This window comes from Lagopus leucura, unplaced genomic scaffold, assembly GCF_019238085.1.
Source record: "Lagopus leucura isolate 7727_CA_CO unplaced genomic scaffold, USGS_WTPT01 Super-Scaffold_100001, whole genome shotgun sequence".
NCBI lineage: Eukaryota > Metazoa > Chordata > Aves > Galliformes > Phasianidae > Lagopus > Lagopus leucura.
This window is the reverse complement of record NW_024962262.1, coordinates 91,012,979-91,018,978: the sequence shown is the minus strand read 5'-3', so window position 1 is coordinate 91,018,978 and position 6,000 is coordinate 91,012,979.

Here is a 6,000-nt window from a genome sequence, read left to right as displayed (position 1 = left end):
CTGGGCAGGAAGACAAGGAGGGAAGAGGAGGAGTATTTATTTACATACTTATTAAGAAATTATAGATACTTCTTCTCACAAATAATTTAAATTTGTAATTTTTATCTCATTAGAGACCACTATGCACTTTATTTTTTTGTACCAGCTCAATTTCAATACAGTATATAATTGGTTATTTAGGTTTCTTAATTCTTTGATCTTGTCCTCTTTGTACATTAACAGAAAAAATGCTACAATTTATGACTTATGTTAGTACTTCACTATTTGGTTGTTCACATATCCTTAAGTTTTTTTGTCACTTTCAATCCTTTACAATAGTCACTCAGTTCAACATCTCCCATATCTTGGAACAAGATGGTGACACACACTGTGTTTCAAGAGGGAGACTTCATTAGAAGGCTGTGGAAGAAAAAAAAATACTCTCCATATTTAACCATTTTAGGAAAACTTTTATTAATATTTAGAAATTATATGCTTTTGTATTCACTTACAATGTTTCTGATCAAAGCTGAGCTCTGAGACAGATATGGTTTTCCAAAGAACGGCTGCTACTTTAGCCTCTAGATGACCAGAAGGCTATCCCTACCTTCAGAAAACTTATTAGTGGTAGGCGTACACTTTCAGTCAAAGGTTACAAAAGACTGCCTGCGTGTTAAAAAGAGAATGCATTTGTGTGTGCCAAATAATAGGGGACAAAGGAATTCTATTAGGCTTTCTTACCTACTCGGAACTTCCTCTTAAACACCAAAACAGAAATGGCAAAAAAGGAATATTGAAACAAGACAACCACCAACCAGATTCTTTTCCCCAGAGAAAGAAAATTAGAACAGGCATAAGAATGCAGTTTGACCAGAAAACAATCAGAGAGACCGGGACTGTATTGTGAGTCAGAATAACAATAAAGCTCATAGAAGAGGGAACTTGATGGGAGGATTAGAGGAGGAGGTGGAGCGAATGAAGTCCAACAAGAGAATACAAAATACACTTACAAATTTTACTGAATGACAGCAGATGGCTTCCTTCAAATATCTAAAGAAAGCCTATAAACAGGAGGGGATTCAACTCTTTACAAAGGTAGATAACAGCAGGACAAGGGGAAATGAAGGAGAGAAGATTTGGGTTAGATATCAGGGGAAGTTCTTTACTACTATGAGAGTGGTGAGGTGCTGAAACAGGCTGCCAGAGAGGCTGTAGATGCCCCATCCCTGGAGGTGTTCAAGGCCAGGTTGGATGGGGCCCTGGGCAGCCTGGTCTAGTATTAAATGGGGGGGTTGGTGGCTCTGCCTGCGGCAGGTGGGTTGGAGCTTGGTGATCCTTAAGGTCCCTACTAACCCAGGCCATTCCATGATTCTATGATCACTTTTCTTAAGAAAGCATTTACTAGGAAATTCAACCTATTCTATCACTACATATTTTTAAGACATTAGGAAACGGAAAACACAACTTTCAAGTCTAAAACTGACCTACATGCAACCTCCTTGTCACTGTGAATTCATTTATATGCATATGAACATTAAAACTTTTCCTTGTTCCCATGTTAACTCTGCCTCAGCTGCAACAGATAATGCCTTCTGTTTCTTACATGTTTTCCCTCCTTCATTTCATGTAGAAGTTTCAAACCAAGGAAGAACAGAGAGTGGGAAATGGAGAAAAACAGCAGCAGCGATTGCTGCCGAACTAAAAGTTACTCAGGTTCCTGTTAAAAATCTTGATAATTTGCCCTTGCAAATTGCATTATGGCCATTTACTAACAGTTGCATTTGACATCAGCAGGAGCAGTACTTTGAACCCACATAAAGTCAACAATAGACTCATCATTATTGTCATTAACCTTTTACAATACTTCTACAATGGTGTTAGGTATCGACCAATTAGTTGTGCCAGTCTGTGAAACTTAAAACTCAAGCAGTAAATATCACAAGGACCATATACTGGTAGAGTTTGTGTGCGCTCTGGAACTTTTAATCTTACAAAAGAGCTTTGCAGCTTACTTTTGTTTTTGAAAGCAATACATGACAAGAGCAGCTTGTAGCTGTAAGGCTTAACGCATTTGACCAAATGAGCAAAAAGGAAGACAAATAAAAATTCTACTTGCAGTCACACAAAAAAGTAACGTGTTCTCCTTTCCTAGGGAAACGTTCCCCTAGAACCATGATCTCCTCAGAAATGCATCTCTACCAGTTCCTTGGTAGACTCAAATACCCTTAAGTTCAGAAAAAAAATGTGAGTATACCTCTTCAAATTTTTTTTGTTCAACACAAACCTACATGTTCATTTAGGTGAGTTCCTGATAGTGTATGAGTCATGTTTCTCAGTCAATATAGTCCCTTCACAAACATTCTGTTTTATTAAATTAAGGACCATGAGAGCTGAAGTGTTTTCTTATTTATGGAGAACAGACCCATCTGAATTATGCAAGTATACACACAAGCAATGCCCAGATATATCACAGCAAAAGGGAAATATTGGAAGGTGAATCCAATTTCTACCACTACTGAAAATGGAAGGATCAAGAAATGTTTCTGAAATGGCTGAAAAGAAAGTAACTGGAGACTGGCAAATCAACAGTGTAATGAAAAAGTAAGATTAAAAGAAGCCATTCACGTAGCAAACAGACCAAGGACAATAAGGGTTAAACAGTTTCAGAAATCTGTTTGGAAATGTTAGACCTCGCTAAAAGCAGTAGAAAGGAGAAGTGGGTTGAAACAAAGAAAAGATGAAATTCCATTATAGGTTACGTGTGTTTATTTCTAAAATGACACTTCCACACAAATACAAGAAATTACATCATTATTCTACTAGACCTTAATTAGCTGCTCACATTAGAAACACCCTGAGATTTCTCTCATTGTAAAGATTGGTAATTAGTATAATTAAGATAATATTTTGATTATACTGCTTCAATCTTTTAGGCTGCATGATGGGAAAATGTGCATGTTTTTAAATGACTGCCCTTTGAGAAACAAGTTTGATGGACTCATTTCTTCTGGATTATCATGCTAGGCACACACTTGCACCATATCATCATTTCCTGGTAGCTGCAACCGGCTGCTTAAGAAGAACCAAATTTGGCCCCACATATTTTGTGTGGAACAGCTGGCTTACCTCCAAGGTCTGTTAGACCAGGAATGTGAACGTTCAGTTGTTTTAATTCCTCATTCTGCTAGTTAAGAATATTTTCATCATTAACTTACTGATGATACTCTTTAGTCAGTGAAATGGGTGCTAGCTACCTATGTTTTCATATTCAACTATATTATCACTTTCAAGTTCGGTTCTTTACATTATATACCATCTGTGTTTCAATCTTTGCCTTTTTCCCCAGTATAGTAAGAAATGCATCCCATTTACAGAAACCTCAGAGAAAAAAAAAACATGCAACAAGAGGAGAGAGATGTAGTGCTCTGTTCTTCAATCAACAAAGCCTGCCTTAAGTTACAGTTTGAACAGCCCACAGGGAACTCAGCAATACAAAAATTTGATTTACCATCTTTCTATTTTAGACCACGACCCACGTCTCCAGGTTAGCTGCAAAAGTCTGAAGCATGCATTAAGGGTGAGGTGACTACTTTTCTCCTAATCCAAGACATGGTTTTCATAGCTTCTCATTTTAAGAATGAGGTCTCAGTCTATTTTATAAAATAGAAAGTTTGGCTAAAACACAAAGGCAAGCTAATCCTCAATTTGTACTCAATACTCAAAAACTGACAGCAATATATATATATGGAAGTCAGCTAAAGTCTTTCTAATACTGAAGATAATTCATCACTGCATTAGAAAACACAAGCTTTGGAAGTTTACTTGAATTTGAAAGTAGCACCAATAAGAAATTTAAAATATATGAGAAATATTTTTAAAATTATGTAATTTAATTATGTAATTATAAATATCCTTCAATCTTGAACTTTGTCAAAAATGAAGGGACACAAGCAAGTAGGAAAGGAAGGGTCTCTAATTGTAGCTGTTGGAGGTCTAAACTTGGGAAAATGCAAGTCCATCCTCAACTCTATAGGAAAAGCATGCAGCAGTTACTTGTGATCATAAGGTCTGAACCAGACAAGACAACAACGGTTCTTCTGATGACATGTTGCAGCAACCCAGAGGATCAGTACTGCCCTCATGTCCTCTCACTGAGTGAAGTAGCTTGTGAGGTTAAGCTTTTATACATGTCACCATTAAAACCAGAATAGCTAGAAAACTCATTTCCCCTGCAGTGTAAAACACAATTAGCCTCCGGGTAAATTTCGGTGACTCTGCTTTCCTCTCAAGTCCATCAAACTATAGAGGTGCAGACAGGAGTGAATCTGGTTTGAAGAAAAGTTTCTCTTATTTTACCCTGCCAATATCTGAATTAACAAGCATTACTAGCCCTGAAACTTGCCTAAGGAGTTTATACTTCAGGTCTCATTCGCCTAATTTTTCTCTAGCCCGATTCTCAAAACAGATCTCCCAGTTCTCATCTCCAGCTTCACAAAGCTACAAAATGCCATTATAAGAAAACCTGCATAGAATTATCAAGCATTCTTAAAGTTATTGAGATATAAAATGTCATCTCTCTTTTACTATTTATTTATTTTAATACAGGAGAATTTGAAAGAGCACAGTAACAAAAATGTTTCTCAGATTCCTAATGCTTTAAATCACTTGCAAAAGCATTTAATAGTGTCAGGCACTCCTGTATGTGCTGGGTACCCCACAGTTCTTATTCTCTCGTCAAACGAGTACACATCACATCCTTTCTGTGTTCCTGGAGTGATTAATTAAACAGCATAACCATACAAGCAAAAAAAGAATCTAGAATCTGAGTTACAATTCTGGATGTCCCAGTATGCAGACTGATGGGCAGAATGAAGCTAGTTTGGTTGTTAACGAACTCAAAGGCAAGCTTAATGCTGCACTTTAACTCATCCACCATTCTGAAAAAAAAAAAAAAAAAAAAAAAAAAAGAAAAAGAAAAAAAAAAAGAAAGAAAAGATTTGCATTCCATTACCCCTACATCTGATTAGTACCCAAATGAATTAGAGGCTTCCCAAAAGGTATTGTCTCTGAATCCTCTCTGATAAGCTTAATAGGTAGTGATGATACAGAATTCCTGAAGGGAAAGTTGATTCCCTTCTCAGCTCCTTTAATTAAAGGCAGATTGTCCGTAGGCATTTCAGTCTGCTTCTCCCACACGTCTGACATTTTTCCCAGCCAAGGATAATACATTCGTTGTATCACTGAACAGAAAAAAAAAAAAACAACAGCTATTGTAGGTAACCTGCCTGAAGTAATTTAGCACTGTCAGTCTGTCAGATATCTCCAGCATTTCAAAGGCAGCTATTTATTTCAGCTTTCCTTCCAGAAACTGGCACAGCAACACTAAAAGTTGTCATAGACTGGTGGTGGGACGGTGGACCTAAGTAAATACTTTCACATGCGTGCCAGTTGAATATCCAGAAACTCCGCAGCATATAGTTTCCAAGAAAAGCCTTTTGAAGAGAAACATATGACAAAAGACTACATCCTCATGAAGGAATAAATACATTTATTACTCTTCACCTAGATTTCCTCAAACCTCTGAAAACTCAGGTAGTGAGAAGAAAAACAAGCAAACTCTCTGCCTCAGTGCCAGAGAAGAAAAGTGCAATCACGAAAACAAACGAAAAGAATCCTAAATACTCCCGGATTTACCAATCACTCAGATTATTCATCGATCTACTATTCAGGGGTCAGCACTTAGATCCCAGAAGCAGCCTGTTTATGCACCACAGTTGAACTGAAGTCAACTAGTGTCCTGAATTGCTGCCCTCCAGGCAAAGTTTGACTAAGTGCTCATTACTCCCAGAAATTAGGCACCACATGCTCTTTCTTGCATGTATCAGTCATGGATCTTTTCACACCTGCCTAGCATGCTGACTCCAATTCAATGATCCTTCCCAGATCATGCAGTGTTGCTCACGCTCTGACAGTCTGATATTTGGCTACGCGAACAATTCATGCACACCAAGTTAATATTGA